At 38.0% G+C, this 18,397-nt stretch overlaps 1 protein-coding gene across 1 annotated transcript in view; it reads left to right on the forward strand.

The window, feature by feature from the left end:
• Window positions 1-502: 502 nt before the first annotated feature.
• Window positions 503-18,397, forward strand: part of LOC105075495 (uricase) — a 116,979-nt gene continuing 99,084 nt past the window's right edge. The window contains exons 1-8 of the transcript XR_012511147.1: window positions 503-671; window positions 2,099-2,196; window positions 6,752-6,868; window positions 9,363-9,444; window positions 11,362-11,419; window positions 11,855-11,971; window positions 16,524-16,667; window positions 17,644-17,783. The gene's annotated coding sequence lies outside the window, so the exon portion shown is untranslated. The remainder of the gene's footprint in view (window positions 672-2,098; window positions 2,197-6,751; window positions 6,869-9,362; window positions 9,445-11,361; window positions 11,420-11,854; window positions 11,972-16,523; window positions 16,668-17,643; window positions 17,784-18,397) is intronic.

Consider the following 18,397-nt stretch of genomic DNA (forward strand, 5'->3'; position numbering starts at 1 on the left):
AAATAGAATTCACAGAGTAGACTTCATTGGAAAAGTTCCATTGAGCAGAGATGTTAAGGAGGCAATGGGGTAAACCATGCAGTTGAGGGGTTGGGGGACAGAGCTGGTAATCTGAGAAAAGTTGGTTATCTGGGAGAAGAGATGTCCAGGCAAAGGAAACATACAGCTAGCTCCAAGGCTCCTAGTCAGTAGCAAGCCTGGCATGTTCAGGAAACACCGTGGAAGCCAGGAGTCAAATGAGAAAGGAGAAAAGTAAGGGCAGGCGGGGGTGGGGGTGGGGGTGGGATTAGGTATGACAGATTGTGTAGGTTTTTGTAAGGACTTTGGCTTTTACGTGAGATGCAGGTTTCTTGGAGGATTTTGAGAAAAGGAATAGCGTGACCTGACTTATGTTTTGAAAGCATCACTCAGACTCTTCTTTTGAGAATAGACTACAGGGGAGGGAAAGTGAATGGAGGGGAGAAGTGAATGTCTTCAACCAGGGTGGTTCTAGTGGAGGTGGTAAAATGTGATGAGATTCTTTTGGAAGGTAGAGTTCCGAACGATTGAATAAAAAGCATGAGAGAAAGAAGAGTCAAGGATGACTCCAAGATTTTTGAACTAAGTGCCTAGAAGGATGGAGTTACTATCAGTTGAGATGGGAAAGGCTTCAGGTGGAGCAAATTTGAAGGGTAAGATCAAGATTTCAGTAATGAAAATGTTAAGTTTGAGACACTTATTAGTTGTCTGATCATTGTTGTCAGAAAGTCAATTGGGACGTATGATTCTGCAGCAGGAGAGAGAGGTGTGTTCTAGAGATAAAAACTGGGGAGTCATCAGTATATACACAGTACTTCATTACAGTGAGTGTAGATAGAGTACTGAAAACAAGAAGAAGATGAAGGACTGAACCCTGGAGCAGTCTCACATGAAGAAATGGAGAGAAAAGGAGGACACAGTAAAGGAGAATGAGAAGGGAAAATCAAGACAGTAGTGTCATGGAAGCTGAGTGAAGAAAGAGTTTCTCCAATGGATATATTTGTATATCCTCATTTGCTGTATTCCTCATTTTAATTTTATGAAACTGTTCTCCAAACAGAGATGAAAGTAATTCCTTTTGGTTTACTGTCAGCAGTTAATTTTCCAGAAATTGCCTTAATTTTAAATTATATGTTTCAGTATTGACATTGAGTGTTATGATAATCTGATACTCTGGTGTCCATACTGCATTTTTCACCTCTTCAGTTTCTTTTAAACAGGATGCTAAAAACATCAAAACAGTCTTCTAGAATATAAGTGCCATCAAATCCTATTTATCAAGCCACAAGTCCAAAATTGTGATTAGAAAACAAAACCTATCATGTTTAGATCCAAACTGGATCTGAATTATATAATATAATTGAAAGGAAAAAATAGCGTTGAACTCAGAAATCACTGACATATTGGTTGGGCTTCAATAAGTCATAAAATATTATGTAGTTTATTTAAAGAGGAATAATCAAATCAAAAATGAGGAGGAGGGGTCGAGGGAGGGGGAGGTGAAGTAGGAGGAGACAAGCCAAACTTTACCTAAAAAATATAAACTGAGAAAATGTTTTGGAAGTTTCTTCTAGCCTTAATATTTTGTCTCCCTACATATAATCCATTCTCTCCTCATAAGAATACAAAATAATCCTGAAACAGATTTATGTCGCCATCCTCACTTTATTCAGAGGTGCCATACAAATGAGACCAAAAGCTGTTTACAGAGACTGCCTTCATGGCTTATTTGTAATAACAGTTGTGTGAGTTGAATAAAAGGACTTCTACGATCAGAATAAACTTCTTACTTGGAAGAAATCACAAAAGCATTGATTAATTTAGTACATACGTAGTTAACACTACTCAGTAAATAAATAGTGTAAGTGTGATGGAAACAGTGGACTCTATGTTCAGATCTGTGTTCAGATTTTGACTCACTTAAATGCTATAAAATCTGAATTGAATCACATAATATGCCAGCCTCATTTTCTTCATCTGTAAACTGGGCTGATTATATACTGCATAGGTTGTTGACATAATGTATGTTAAAGGAACACACAGTCAATAAATGCTAATGAGCTATTTTTATTACTTCTAGGTCTAAGAGAGTAAGCTAAGCATTGTGGAGAAAAACAAAGACATCATGTTTGCCCTCAAGTAGCTTCAGTTTAGAAGAAGATGAAGCGCAATTGTAGTGTAAGTACTGAATAGCGGTCAGAGTACAGTGCTCCTTAACATGAGGTCAGTTTTTTCCATTTGCTTCTTCTCAGCAATTGCTTCATTGTTCATTATTTTCAGGGCCCATTCCTAACTGAATATACATTATTTTAAAAACAAAACACTTAATGTTTTGTATTTAATAAATATTTTTTACTTACTTGTTTTAATTCTGACATTTGGGAGACCCTGGAATACAACACTAGATGAGTTCAATGATCTGAAAAAATTTATGATCAAGATTCTGTTGAGAAAATTTGATCTGTAGTTTTCAATATGGCTTATACTCTTTACATCACAGAAACCATTCCAAAGACACAAAATATTAACCTGTGGAATGAAAAAAAAGAATACCAGTTTGGGGGCTGGAAGATTTTGTATTTACAGTGTGATATAACCCTTTGATAAACACAAATCAGTGCTTTCTGAACTTGAATTATGCCTGTTGGTTTGTGCTGAGAACTGTTAAAAAAAAAAAAAAAACCAGAGGCCACATTTTGAATATACTCTTAGATCAAACACCATAGTTATGTAACTAAAACTTAAACTATCCTGATTTTCCCAAAACAGTGACTCTGACCTAAAACAAAATTTAACCTTTCTTCAGGTCAGTGTGACCTTATAGCTTCCCAGCTAATCACTCACTATATACCATTAATATTACACAGTGCTACTGCCATAAACAGACTATAAATTTCTAGTAACCAATCATGATAAACAAAAACAATGTACTTTCTCATTCACACTTTATAAACTGAGCTGTAACTGCTAAATGTTGAGCTTCAAACGACTTTCAGCTCAAAATCTCCCTGTTTGTTTCTTGCTTGATAAAGTGTTTATATCAGGTTATATCTCTGAATTTTCTTTTGACAGAACAATAGAACTATTACAGAACTAGCATCTCATCTGTGAATGTTTCCTTGGTAACCAAGACCTGTTTTTGGCACTTAAACTACTTAACCTGATGGAATTTTGAGTTCTCTTTTTCATTTATTCTATTCATTAAGTTATCTTAGTGACTTAATGAAGTTTGTTTCCCAGATTATACTAACACAGGAAGTTGATTGAAAAGTTATTACAAGGATTGTAATTGTAATTGTGTTATTAGGTCTGTCACAGTGTCAGCCCTCCTTTGAAAGAAGTTAAAGTCATCAAAAGTGGAATGAATGCAATTTCGTTAGGAGATATGAGAGCCACACTCCTTCCTAGGAACTGAATTAGAGTGACTCAAATACAAAGATTTTCATATGTTGAAAACCTGGAGAGTAATTATATCGTGAATACTGTCATCTGTATATACTCTAAACTATAAAATAGACATAATGCGTACGGTGGCCTTTGCAGAAGCCAGAAATATATTCGGAAACCAGAAGTTTTCTTCCAGAAATAAGTCTTCAGATTATCTTTGGAATAATTTCTAATCATCTCCTTGAGGCCTTTAACTTTTTACAGTAGACTCTAAACTTGACCATGATGGTATAGGATGCAGAGACAGTCCTCACTATATTTTCCAGGTAGCTTGATCCTTAGCAATAAGATAAATGGATTTTTCTGCCTGTTAATATTTCCAGAGTGTATATAGTTCCATATGTGTCTTCTTTGGCGATACACATTTCTGATCCTCACTTGACCAGGGTATACAACACCACAGTTAAAATGCAATTTCACTGAAGTATCATCTAAAGTGATTTCTTGTTGTTTGAGTTTATCAAAGGAGCTTTTATTTATATCTTTGCAATGTATATGGTGCCTCTAGCTGGTATTTCTGACTACAGAGCAACCATAAATATAATTTAAATATCAGCCTGAAATGACTTTTTTATATATAAGTATTTAGTGTTCTGTTGATTCATTCATTCAACAAATGTTTATTAAGTCCTACTTTGTGCCAGATCCTTTGGCTCTAGAAGTCAAAAAGAAACCAGCTCCCTGCCCTCAGATAACTGCAGTGGGTAGAGACCAACAAGTACAGAAGCAAATCCCAAAGTATAAGAGGGTCTGTGACTGCGACCTTGTTTTATAATCAGACCAAATTTCTCAACATGTCTTCTTCAAAATGCCAGATTAGGTGTAACTGTAAGTTCCTTGTTGATAGCTCAGAATGTATTTTCCATAGATATTAACCCACATGTAGTGATTAGAGCACCCACACTGGAGACACAAATATTTATTTGTTTTAACCAATACTGTTTATTTTTCTCCATATGTATGTCTTAATTTTCCTTATTGTAGAAAGAATTACTATGTGAAATAAAATATTCTCTGCTGTATCATTTCACAAACATAAAATATAGCAAACATTCTGTATGATTATCAAAGACACAGTATTTTTTAAAAAATTTTTACTGAAGTGTAGTTAATTTACAATGTTAGTTTCAGGAGTACAGCAAAGTGATTCAGTTATACATATACATACATACGTGTATATTCTTTTCAGATTCTTCTCCATTATATTTTATTACAAGAAATTGAATATAGTTCCCTGTGCTCTATGGTAGGTCCTTGTTCATCTACTTTACATGTAGTTATCAAAGACACAGTATTTTAAATGGAAGGTAATGAAGCATAGTCCTTAGCTTAGGCCAGCAGTTTTCAAACTTTTTGTCTTAGAATTTTTTGTCCTTGAAAATTATTGAAGACCTCAAAGAGCTTTTGTCTATGTGGGTTGTATCTATTTATATTTACTGAAATTAAAACTGAGAAAAAAAATTTTTAAATAATGACTCTATACCCATTATGCTGTAATATACACACTATGAACATGATTGTATTTTCCCAAACAAAATAGCTAATGAGAAGAGTGGCATTATTTTATATGCTTTGCAAATATCTTCTATGTCTGGCTGCATAGGAGATAGCTGGATATATATCTACTTCTATATTTAAGCTATTGTGACATACCATTTTGGTTGCAGTATGTAAAGAAAAATCTGGCTCAGACACGTAGGTGGTTGTAAAAGGGAGGAGTATTTAAGAACTTTTTCAGACAACTGGATATTCTTCTTTGATACACAAAAATTTGAGAATTGTAAGTTTTCTAAAGGTTAGTTACAATGAATAATCTGAAATCATATCAACAAACTTTTTATGCTCCAGTACATTAAAATCTATTGATCTATTTTGCATTTCGAATGGATCTTTTACCCACACATGATTTTGTAACATCATGCATTCACTGGCCATCTGGAAAATATTAGTTCTCTGAGTTATGCCTGTCTTCTAAAAGTTGACACATTATATTATACAATATCAAAAAATCACATGTGTCAGAATCACTACTACAGCTCATCAGAAAAGTCTTCAGGTACTGGTAAGCTGCCAGGCTCACAGTGCTGGATAGAAGGTTTCTGAAATTCTGATTTCCTTGAACTAGGGCTTCCTTGGCTCCATGATACTAATGGCAGTGCCCAAAATGCAATGCAGGGGATGCAAGCAGGGCGTTAGGAGAACTGGGGTGGTGAGGGCCTCTTGCTGAGGTATGCTTCCCAGGGCTATTTCTTCAGCTGGGCCATCTCACTGTTAGCTTTTTTCATCTGTGGACCCCTGAAGGTTGGCTTACTTTTCCATTGCCACCATTAGTTAGCTAGAGCAACCTTATCATTAACCTGAATATATTTTGAGAGTCTACTTACAGAGGCAATCCGAGGGTGCTTTGTGGGGGTCTTTCTACCCTATTCACTTGTGCAGGATGCACACCACCACCCCACTGTGTGATGAATCCTCAGACAGCATCTCAGGAGAGCCAAAGTTTGTACTATTTGTTGTTTCTGACTAAGGTTTTTCTTCTATTTCAACCCACTGTGAAAAAGAATATGTTCTAATAGCCACTCCTCTTCTCCTTGAGGCAATCAGCAGACCTTTTCAATTTTTCTGAAGTTTCCTTTTTTTTTTTCTGTAGCAACCAGTGAAATAGTGATAAAAAGACTCCTTATCCTTTATCCCTTTACACTCTAATAGGGAGAATAAAGTCTTACATAATGTTGGCCTTTGGCTCCAAAATTGAAAGAAAGCTAAGCTGTATTTTGGAGGAATAACAAAAGTCAGTAGTTTTCCTGGAATTTCCATCATAAGAGCCAGGAGGACCTCTGGGACAGACTGAGATAAGGAGATGAAAGAACAGTCTGAGGAACTGAAGACCTGTTTATGAGGTCAGCATTGACAGCAGTGATGTGGGCAGAAACTGCACAACAACTGGATTACACTCTTATCTTCTATATTTTTTCCTTATGTCACTTCTATTTACTAGATTGACTACAGCAAACAAGTAGAGATTAGGGATAAAGGACTACTCGTAAGTGATCAGGTTCCAAAGTTTCCACCACATGCCAGTACACTCCAGAGAGATTTTGATTTAGTTTCCCAACAATCATCCCTTTATACTAAAGCCTAGAATTCAGGATGCAGATCAGTGTACTCCAAACTCTGCCTTCATCAAAGACAGTGTTTCTAGAACAGAGACATGCTAGGAAGTTACAGTGTTCTCTAGGGATGACCAGATGCTAGATCATCTTGTATTTGCTAACACCTTCAAAAGGCCCATAGAGCTGACTTGAAGTATGATCCATGGATCAGCAGCAATGGCAACATCTGGAAGCTTGATGGAAATGCAGAATCTCGGGGTCCACACCCAGACCAACTGAAAGATTCCCAGGTGAGCCATAAACACATTAAAGTTTGAGACCCACTGCTGAAGATGTGCGTTACATCCCTCACCCTTATTAATTCCTATTGACCAATCAGAGGCATTGCTTCAGACCAAAAATTTATGGTTGATTTATAATAATATTTTATTATTGTTAAAAACAATATTTTATTATTTGAAAATGATTGCATTGCTTGAAGGGAAGTTAGATCAGTGAGAACCATTATGGAAAGCTAATATATTTATTTTATTTTCTAATTTATTCCTTGCACGGACATGGAGTGAGATTCAACAGATCCCTTCTCTGAGTGGTAGGCAACAGATAAATCCAGGAACCAAAGATTATACCTTGTCAGAACAAAATGGCTTTATTTTTCTTTCCAGTAACTATCAACAAAAGTGATCCTCAAAGCCTGTATGAGGACCAGCTGCATCCACAGCACCTGGGAACTTGTTAGAAAGTGCAAATGTCTGGGCTAGCCCAGACCTGGAATGGGACTCAGAAATCTGTATTGTAACTAGCCCTCTATGTGATCCGGATGCACCCACTGGTTTTGATCCATAATTATCTTCTGACACACATAAGCAGACCATCTAAGGTTTTGTTTCTCAAATGTCTAAGGTCAGCTTCCCTAACTGGGAACCAAATCAGCCTCTTCCCGTGTCTTCATTTTGAAAATCTAGGTGCTCACAGTAGGTGATACAAAAAGAATTACCACATCAAAATGTTCTCACAGATATACCAAAAAACAAACAAACAAAACAGGAAAGAAAAGAAAAGAAAAGAAAAAACAAAACTCTGGCAATGATGGTACAGTTTATATTGATAAAATCATATCTTTACATGAATAAAAGAGTTTAATGACTGCCTACAAAATCATATTTACTTTATGCCAAAGTTAGTTAAGAATCTGACACTACGGTGTGCCCAGGTGGCTCTTGGACACTCAATTCATTTTTGTTACCGCTCACGTTAATATTTTGCCTGATTAGCCTCATTTGCCCGGAAATGGCTAATTTTTGAATCTCAGCAGCAAGTCGTTAGTCTCTTCTTGTAAATACAATGTAGTTTGTGGATTGAATCCTGGAACAGAAAAAGACATTAGTGGGAAATGAATGAAATTGAAATAAATTCCAAAATTTAATCAGTAGTAATATACCAGTTGGCTCTTAAGTTTAAAAAATGTGCTATGGTAATGTAAAATGTTAACATTAGAGAAAACTGGGTGAGGGTATATAGAAACTCGCTGTATTATTTTCTCAACATTTCTGTGAAACTAAAATTATTCCAAAATAAAAACATTTTTTGAAAAAGAATCTCTACTTGACCCTTCACTTAAAGCTACTGAAGTATCATCAGGTAAAAGAAATTAAAGAACTACTCTACACCAATCCAGGCTGCCCATTTGTACGTAGACCAACATTGTTTAATTTGTGTTGCTGGAATGCCAGCAAGGCTACTAACGGTCACAAAACACATATACTAAGTATTTAGGATGGGCAGTTAGAGCAGGAAAGGTGCTTTTACTCTCCATTTCTTGAATTTTTGTGTATAGAGTTGCCACCTGAGTACTTTGTACTTGGTGATATGTTGTTTTAATAATAATCCTCAAATCATGTCACGATGACTGTTCCCATCCACCCCCACCCTCCTCCAGAGCGCTTAATGCAGTGTGCTGCAGGAAGTAGGCATTCAGAGCGCAGATTTCTCTGAGTAACTGACTGACTCACTGTGCTACCTGTAATTATATTTTAAAATTTAATCAGGACAGTTCTGGGAACTCAAGGGGATAAAGTCAAAATCAACTATTCAAGTTAGGTTTGCATAAATTGTCTAGAGTGAATAGGCTTCATCAAAACTTGTCAAAATGCAGAATTTATCAGTGGAAACCAGAAAATCAGAAATTTAAATCATCCATATGAAGTACATTCAAGACTGAAGGTGAATAGTTCGTGGTGAAGTTAACATTTCTAAAATAAATTTTGATCTGAACAGAAAGTTACCGGTCTTCTTTCATGCTTTTTTTTTATATTGTATTTTGTTTTTTTAAAGTAAATCAAGGATCACAAATATTATTTTGCTATGTGTTGATATGTGTTGAGAAATTCTGAGAAAGGCCTATAACGGGAGGAACCATTTATCTCTCCAGCCTTCCTTGGTGGTATCTATGTTAACTAAAGCCAAAGCTACTTAAAAATACCAAGAATTATGATACAGCTAACCTTCGATATTCTCAAAGTGTATCTAACATATTATCCCATTCCTCCCAAAATTCCTACAAGTAGATTCAAGGCAGGGATTTTCGCCATTTTCTCAGTGGGAAAATGGAAATTCAAAGAGATTTAAAACAGCACCCAAATTAAACTACAAGTTGTAATTCTTAGGCTGTTGCTTTTTTAACTAACCATGTGTCATGCCCTTAGGTCCATATTACTTAGAGTAAATGAGTAAGTGAACACAATCCCATACCGCTGTATCTAACTCATTTTCTTTTCTCTGCAGTGTATGTCCAGGAACAAAGCACCTGACAGTGCAATGTGGATCCTTAAAAAGAGGCAGAAGCATGAAGTTTGAAGCAGTGAATGTGAGAGCAGTATTCACTTTTCATTTAATTATCTCAAGTCGTGTGTTCTATTGTGGAGATGGTAGAGCTTGGTACAATTTTGGCAAAACGAATTTAAGCAAAAATATATATATTTGATGTATCATTTCCCATATCTGTAATTAAATAGGGAGACAACCTTCAGGGTTCCCAGTTATAGAAAGTGGGAAAGAATTATCTTTATGATTTCCAGAGGTGAGGTAATAAATTGAAAATTTGGTTGATACAATTACAGAATTGTTGGTCAGAAGCCGGGAGAATTATTGATTTCTCTTCCAGCTTTCTTTTTCAGGAATAAAATAGTTTTCAAATACCTGAATAAGATTCTACATTCACACCATTCATGGCGAGATTTAATATTTGAGCTGCTAAAAATCTACTATTTGAATGGTGCCCTCTAGCCTTATACAAAATGAGGATGCACCTAATAGCTGATAAAAGATATCATGTATTTAATATTTTATGTCAAATTAACATAAACATTTCTGCATTTGTTTTGAAATGAACATCTAAAATAGTGTGGTCAGGTTTGACGTTCTAGATAAAAAAAAAATACTGTGTTATGCTTTCCAGAGGAACACTGTGTTGTCATATCACACACTTAAATAGGAGTCATGGCATTGATCCATAGGACTCTTTATTGAAAATGGAAGTCTCCCTAAACTTGGAATTGTGTTTAATGAATGTAGCACATTTAGTCCATATAAACTATTAAATAAGGCAATTCTAGTACTCATTTATTCATTTATTCTATAAATATTTCTGAGCCCTCACAACCAAGCATGAGCCTTGTGAGGAAGCCAAAGAAGCCAAGCACAACCAAAGGCCCGTTTTTCCAAGGAGCTTAAAATTTAATGAAGAATCATAACGTAAAAACATGAAATCTTATTTCTCAATCCAGGTGTTAAATAGCACTGGAAAAGAACAGTGCGGTAGGAGTAAGATGGTTAAACCTCCAGTAAGTTCTGTGTTACTAAATAGAGAGAGAGCCCTGTGTTTTGGAAGCAGTGTATAATAATGGTTAGGAACACAGGTTTCTAAAAAATTTTTTATAGTACAATGTTATTGTCTATATTCATTATACTGTGCTTAGATCTCTATGGCTTATTTACTATTGATTATAAGTTTGTACCCTTAAACACCATCTCTCTTAGCACCACTTCCCCCTACCCCCTAGTAACCACCATTTAATTCTCTGTTTTTCATAAATGTAACTTTTTTAGATTCTACTCACAAATGATACCACAGGGTACTTGTCTTTCTCTTTCTGACTTGTCTCACTTAGCATAATGTGCTTAAACATAATGTGTATCCGTGTTGTCACAAATGGGAGGATATCCTCCTTTCTCATGGCTGAATAATATTCCATTGTGTATATGTGCCACATCTTTCTTATCCATTCATCATTGATGGTCATTTGGAATGTTTCCATATCTTGGCTAACTTAGGTTTTCTAGTCAGCCATATTTGGGTTCCAGTCCCATCTTAACGCACATTAGCTGTGTGATTTGGGGCAAGTCCCTTGACTTGTCTAAACCTTTATTTCTTTCTCCTTTAACAAAAGTAGATAATGAAAGCACCTAGTCCGTGGGGTTGTTGTGTTAGATCAAGATCTGTTAATGCATGAAACTTTAGCACAATCTGCCTGGCACTCAGTATGCTCTAAGTCCTCCTATTATTATTAGTCTATTATTATAATCAGAGAAGATTTCCCAGAGAAGACAAGAACTGAGGTGGACTTGCTCAGTGTGTGCCCTGAGTGCAAACTGTACCTCATTTGTTGCTGATACTGAGGATAAAAGATGATCAGAGATGCCTGGTTGGAGATCTACTCAATGACATTGGTAAATGCATGGAAATTCATTCATTCCCTCACTCATTCATTTGTTTATTCATCAGATATTTCTTGTGTGCCTTCTCATTGCTGGCTGCTGTGTTAGGTGTCAGGAATACAAAGGTAGGTAAAAATACTCAGGCTCTTTTTTTATTGAATGAATAATTACATAAATATATGTAACTATTATAATAAGTGTTATGAACGTAGGTATATACTGTAGTGTGTGTAGCAAGGGAATACCTGCCTTGTTTAGGGAAAGCTTTCCTAAGAAACTGATACATGAACTGAACCCTGGAGGAGTGAGAAGTGGGGAAGGAGGAGTGGGGAAGGGGTTTGGGCAGGGGAACAGCTATGTGAAGGCTGGTGTTGGTGCACCTGAGGACCGGGCTGGTCAGTGTCGGGGGAGTCCAGAGAGGGCAAGTAGGGCAGGTGAGACCAGAGGCAGGGAGTTGAGGGCGGTGGTAAGGATTTAGATCTTTATCCTAGATGTGCTAATGATAAGCCACTAAAGACTTGAAGCAGGGCAGCGATGTGACCAGATCTGTGTTTTTTCAGAGCACTGTGGCTGCAGTATGGGGAGGGCCGAGAGTGCTGGAAGCAGAGAGGAGTCTCTGGGACTGATTGTGGAGCCAAGTGACTGAAGGGACTGAATTCAGTGGAGATATAAACAGGGTAAGATTTTTATTTCTGTTGCTAACCACTTTATTCAAGTGTGCTGATACAGTTTTCTTTCAGATTCCTTAATGACATCTCCAGCAGATTAGCATAGTTTACAGATCATTTACTGTTATTAAAGCATCCTGTCTGGCCTAGTACAATCTTACACCCAGTTTAAACCCTTCTCCACCCACCCCTACTCAGTCCAGGTGTAACCCAAGGACCGAGGACATCCCGGAAGTTGGGTTGCCATGTGGTCTGTTTCCTTACCTTCTCTATTACTGGTTGTCCTTTGTTCCCTGGCCTGTGGGGCCTGAGTGGAGAGCTGGGGAGAGGCTGCAAATGCCTTTGGTAGGCATCCAAATGATACCTCTGTTTGATGAGGCATTCTCCATAGGAGCCTGCAGGGCCTCGGCACAGTTCTCTGCTGTGGGAGGGGCCACCTCTTGTGACACCCTACTTTAGCAATGTACCCCACAGGCTCTTGATGTTGGGGTCTCCTTGCCTGGGTGTGGTCCTCTTGGACACGTGCCAGCAATTCCTTCCAAGCGTGGCTTGCTTCTTCAGCGTCTTTTGGGAAATCCAGGCATCTTGCCACTCTAACTGGTGTCACTTCTCTTTGTTCTCGAATTCTTGTTTTTCTGCTGCTCAGGGTAGTACTGAGAGCAGGTTAGCAAGTCCACTGCCTAAGTAGATGTCCAACCCACCAAGGAGGTGCTTGTATTTCCTTCTTGCACATGTTTCTTGTTTATACAAGTAGTTTTATTGGGTTTTCTACTTTGGCATGTGGGGAGGGAAAGAGGCACATCATTCGTCCTCAGGGACTCTGTCATGTTCCTTGTATGTGTGTGTGTGTGTGTGTGTGTGTGTGTGTATACAATCCTAGGGGAAGGCTGATGCTTGAAGTTGCAAAGCCATTTCTGCTGCTTCTAATTAACCCACTGGTACTCTTTAGATGATAGGGGTTCCTTGGTAACTGTTAGCTTTGGAGCTTTGGTGGCAATTTCGAGAACACAAGGAGAGAACAATTTACTGTACTGAAATATTAGATATGGGAGGTGAGAGGGAAGAGAGCCAAGGATGATTCCCCATTTCTGACTTAAAAAATGAATGGATGGCAAGACAGGGAAAGGTTAAAAAAAAAAAAAAAGGCCAAGTAATCAGAGTAGAGGGCAAGCCTTGAGTTTGATTTTGCACATTTCAAGTGTGAGGTGCCTTTTGAATGACTAACTAGAGTTATCAAGTAGGTAGTTAGACATATGGCCTGGAGTTCAAAGAAGTCTGAGCTGAAGGAATAAATGTGGGAGTCATTAGTGCATAGATAATAATTGACAGCATCCATGTGCATATAAACAAGTAGGGAGAGGGGAGGACATAGCATAAGAAGAACAGTAGGGCTAGGATTGGTCTTTGAGGAACTCCAGCAGTTTAAGGGTGACTAGAGGCAAAAAGAAGTTGGCAAAAGAAACTGAGAAGGAATGGTAGAAGGAAGATAAGGAATGTGTGGTGGAATAGAATCCAAGAGAAGAGAGTGTTCCATGAAGGGCAGAGTCATCAACATGTTGAATGCTCCTGAGGGATCAGGTACAGTGATTACTGAAATGTGCACTGGGTTTAACAACCTAGAGACTACTGGTGACCTTAGTGACAGTCATTTCAGGGGAGTGGAAATGAAAGTTCAATCAAAGAGGTTTAAAAAGGAGTGTGAGGTGAGAAAAGGAGGGCAGAGAGTAGGCAAGTCTTTTATCAGTTTGGGCTGGGGCAGGACAGGGATAGAGTGGCATCAAGTGGAGGAGGTGGGGTTGAGGGAGGGGGGCTTTTTTAGAGATGAGGAGACTGAGTATGTTTGAAAGCTGATGGAAAAGATCCAGTGCATGGACAAAGGCATTAGGAATTGAACAGACAAGAGAGAAGGCAATTGGGGTCATCCAGAGCACAGGAAGAGGAATGGCCTCAGTTAGGAAAAAGGAAAGTAAGAAAAGATTGGTATAATTTTATATAGATGTGTAGGCTTCAGCTTGGGAAAATTGAGGGAGTTTTTGAGTAGTAGAAGTAAGGTCATAGTGGGGAGATTTTAGCTAAACTGAAAACAAGAGTATTTGTTATTACTGCTTTACCATCGTCTGTAGAAGCCTTAGGTTCCCAATTCCATTTGACTTAAGACATTTCCAAGGTAGCGTCTCTCTCATCCTCCAAGGCTTTCTCACATATTGTTCCCAAATGTGCTGAGATAGCACAGTTATTTTTCCCTAGCCGGCAATCTGAATTTTACTCATTAATCCCTTCAGAAGCTAAGCCCTAGGAGCTTAAGGAGAGGAGGGTATTTTAAGTGATTTCAGTGCTCTTAAGGCTTGATTATCATTAACACCGTTGGCTTTGACGTTAGACTTTAGGACCAGTGTTTGTTTTCATGACTACCAAAACATGCAGGGCCCCCAGCCAACCTGTAATAAGTGCAAACTAAGAAGTAAGCTTGGATTTCCAAGCATCTTCCCACGATAAGCAGAGTGGCAATTTGGAAGCTCCTGAACAAGCGTGTATTTCATTATACAACTTTTACTGAGAGACCAACATGCTTAGAAAACCAGGAAAGCCAGTTTTATATGGCACCCACTTCATTTCAACTGGACTTAACAGACTTAGGTGAGTGGGTAAGTTATTTAAGTTTCCTTTAAAAAAAGTCAGAGTAAATGAGTTGGGATTCTCTGATACATTAGTAAACTGATTAGTAAACCTTGTAGCTCTGATCCTAGGAAACAAGACTGAAAATATAAATACTGACTCATAAATTAACCGGGTTCATTAGTTAGTTCTAGTTCTGTTTGCTAAATGGGGCAAAGCTTTTTCACAAAGGTTAAGATTTTTTACACTCCTGCCTTTTCCCCAAACTGAAAGGCAACCCCCTTCCGCTCTCAGCCACCTCAAATTAAGCAGCCTTGTTGGACTCGTGTTTGGTTATTTCCCAGTCACTAGCTCTGCTGTGAGGAAGTATGTTCAGGGGTCTGTGGGTGAACTTGGACTTGTGTTTCCCCTGTCTTCCCCATTCATTTATCAGTTCCTTAAGGGTCACTCTCTGCTGCAGTGGTTTTGAAATGTTTCTTGTGCCCTGATGATTACTTCAAAAGAACCTGACTCCTACTATGATAGAAACAAGCTCATGTTTTCATGCATTTTGTTGCTATACTTCTCATTTACATATTATTTTAATGACAAAAAAAAATTTGTGGTCATAATGGTAGGGTGTCCATTTTATTGCAATAAGAATGGTGGCCAACATTTATTTAGCACTTTTCACATGCCAAGCATTGTTCTAAGTGCTTTACATATGTGACCCATTTAATCCTCTCACTGCGTTGGGTACTGTTATGAACCTCACTTTACTCACTTTTTTAGATTAGGTGTCTGAGGCAGGGAGAGGTTAAATATTTTGCCCAGAGTCACCTGACCAGAGCCAAGATCCATATCAGCCCGGACCCAGCAGACAGCCCTTTTCTCTCTGAGCCTTGCTGCTGCACTAGTCTGCTAGCAAGATGTGGGCTCAGCTTTGTTTTGCTGTCAGAACCTGCAGACCTTCCTCTCTCTCCTCCCCTCAGCCACCAACTCAGAGCAGGGGACGTCTCTACTTATGACAGTCTTCTTCCCTTTTCACTTCTGGCCAAGACACTTTTTCTCTGTTTAGTGTAGAGATTTTCATCCCCTTCACAAAACCACTGTGTTCTCTTAAGGTCCTAGATGAGTAATGAAAGAGGTTTGCAGGCCAGTTCTACTTTCTGTCTTGCCCCAAAGCTACTAGGAAGGCAGCAAACACATAATTTTCTATGCGCATGAATTCAGGAGCAGGTTGAAGGTGGAAGAAAAGTGAAAAGACCCAAAAGAGGTAAAGAAAAGAAGTTAACACTTCAAATCATCCCCAGTAGTTTAAAAATAAAAATAATGGTACCTTTTAAGATATTCTTTTATCATTCTTTATTGTATATTCTGTTTGCATATTTTCTTTTATATTTTCCTCATAGATGAAGAGTGTACATTTATGACTAGATGTATCAGGTTGTTTTCCTGGGTATACAGTGGCTCTTTTTAGTCACTGTGATGCCAGCAATGATTATGCCTGTGTCCCAAGATGAACAATATTCATGCATTTTCCAAATTATCAGAAAGAGCTTTGGGAAGCCACACTTCCCACCAGCATGTTTGGAACACAGGCTGTCCATCTTAAACACTGGCTTTTGGGTCACTGGCGAGCTGTTGTTCTTAGTCACCTCCTTCCTGCACACCCTTTGGCATTCAGAGCTTCCTGTGTGCTTTTATGTAAATATCTAATCCAGATGATGGAATGTATGGAGGTGCAACAAATGACTATGTCTTAACATGCTTCATGACTGGACTTCATAATGGTGGACTTTCTTGCCTAAGTGTCCATCTCTGCCACATTCTGTGATCATTCTTGCCAGGCTATATAGACATTCTCACAGAACCAGGGCTCAAGGGCGATCAATGGTTCATTCTCTAATCCTAATCACTCTCTCAGCCTCCTTTCTCACATCATTCATTCCTTTCTTGGCTACAGAAACTTGGAGCTTTGCCGCAAGGAGAAAGTGGAAACAAAGAAGAAGGAATAGGTACCGAAAGGAGAAAAGGCCAATAAAGGGAACTGGAGAGAAGAATGAAAACTTGAAAGAGAAAGAACCAAAACTCTTGAAATATTTTGAAGGTATTAAAAAGCAAAAGATTAGAATTAGTCAACAAAAATATTGAAAAGTGTCACTTATGCCTTCTCTTCTCCTTTTACATCTGCTCACCTGACATCATCTATCTCCTTGTCCCCAAGCCTTTCTGATACAGGACATTTTAGCAGATATAGGACATTTCACAAAATAACAATGGTTTTGAACATGTTCTTTCAATATATGTATTAGAGCTATTGCTCCGTATTACTTGGGTTTCTCTAATTAAACAAGAACTGTCCCTAACTGCTTTATCATTGGTATTAATGAAGTCATCCTTCTTGTGAGGGACTGCCTGGGAGGACCAGCGAGGAGGGAGTCAGGATTGCGACCCACCTCTTACTACTCTCCTCAGGGTGGAGGTCGCTTGTTCCCATTCTGGACCTCACAAAGTCATTTTCTATTTTTGTTCATGATTATGTTTTTTATGATTTTTTTTACCTGAATATCCTTGGTATTATTTGAAAACTTTTGTTTGGCTTTAGCTGTTTTCTTGGATATGAATGTAGCCAATAGGACTACAAATGGTACTTTGCTCAAGAGTGATGGCAAAGAAAGCCAAGTTCATTCCTTTTGTTACTGGTTTGCCTTCTAAGGAGAGGCTATCCTGAGGTGAAGGAAGCATTATTCATGCTAGCAAATGTTGTGCACTTTGGTGTTCTGATGTTTCTTTTCTTTTCTTTTTAACTGATATGATAATAAACCTCTTTTCTCCAGTCAGCTTAGAAGAGGAGGATGAGAGGTGGCTTAATCCAATGATGACATTTCTTTGGAGATTTGTTTTAATAATCACCCAGGATTTAATGTCTGTATTTCGATATTTGTTAACATCCTTTGATGCTAAGAGGTGCTTTCCTTCATAGCTTTTTATTGTCGTAAATTTACTTCCCAGAGGCAAATGACGTGCTTTATGCTTGACAGCAGTATGAAATACCGGGGTTTGTCTGACCCATCTCTCCACAGAGTGCACCACCTAGGACACCATAAAAACAAAGATGCCACTGAGTGGAGGGCAGCAGAAATCTGATGGGTTCAGGTTAACTGAAACCAACATGGAGCCCCAAAATCCAAGCTATGGAAGATCGTCTCTCAACCTCCTTGACGTAAGTTTTCAGCCGGATTGGTACTTGCTTTACTGTTAGACTTTGAGATGCCACTTCATTAGGTTTTAAAAACTTTGATGCTTGGCACAGAAGCACATCGGACTTCATTGTATTCGGGTGATCATTACCAGACTCTCTCTTCTTTTCTCTTTGAAAGGGCCTCTTTTCCTTTGTTGATAGTTTATACTTAGTGCCTTGGGAGAAACACTTCCTAGGAATTACCTCTATTTTATTTTGTAGCATTTTAGCTGAAAAGAAAAAGAGAGTTGAAGGGGAATGAGATGAAATTCAAGGATTGATTTATAAAATATATATATTTTATCTTTGGTTTTATATAGCTCACAGCCCATCTTTGTACTATAATTCATCTCATTCTCACAGATTACCCCAAATACTATTTATCATTCATTCAATCAACAAATATGCATTAAATTGGGCACTTTGAAAATAAAGAGGGAGAGAGTTTCAACCAGAGTGTAAGCTCCATGAGCACAGGATTTTAGTCTATTTCATTCACTGCTCTATCTCTAGCACCCAGAACAGTGCCTGGCACGTGGGAGGCACTCATAAATATTTGTTCATGAATTAATAAATAAATCAATGAATATTAGTGT

The sequence above is a fragment of the Camelus bactrianus genome, chromosome 13 (genome assembly GCF_048773025.1).
Source record: "Camelus bactrianus isolate YW-2024 breed Bactrian camel chromosome 13, ASM4877302v1, whole genome shotgun sequence".
Classification (NCBI taxonomy): Eukaryota; Metazoa; Chordata; class Mammalia; order Artiodactyla; family Camelidae; genus Camelus; species Camelus bactrianus.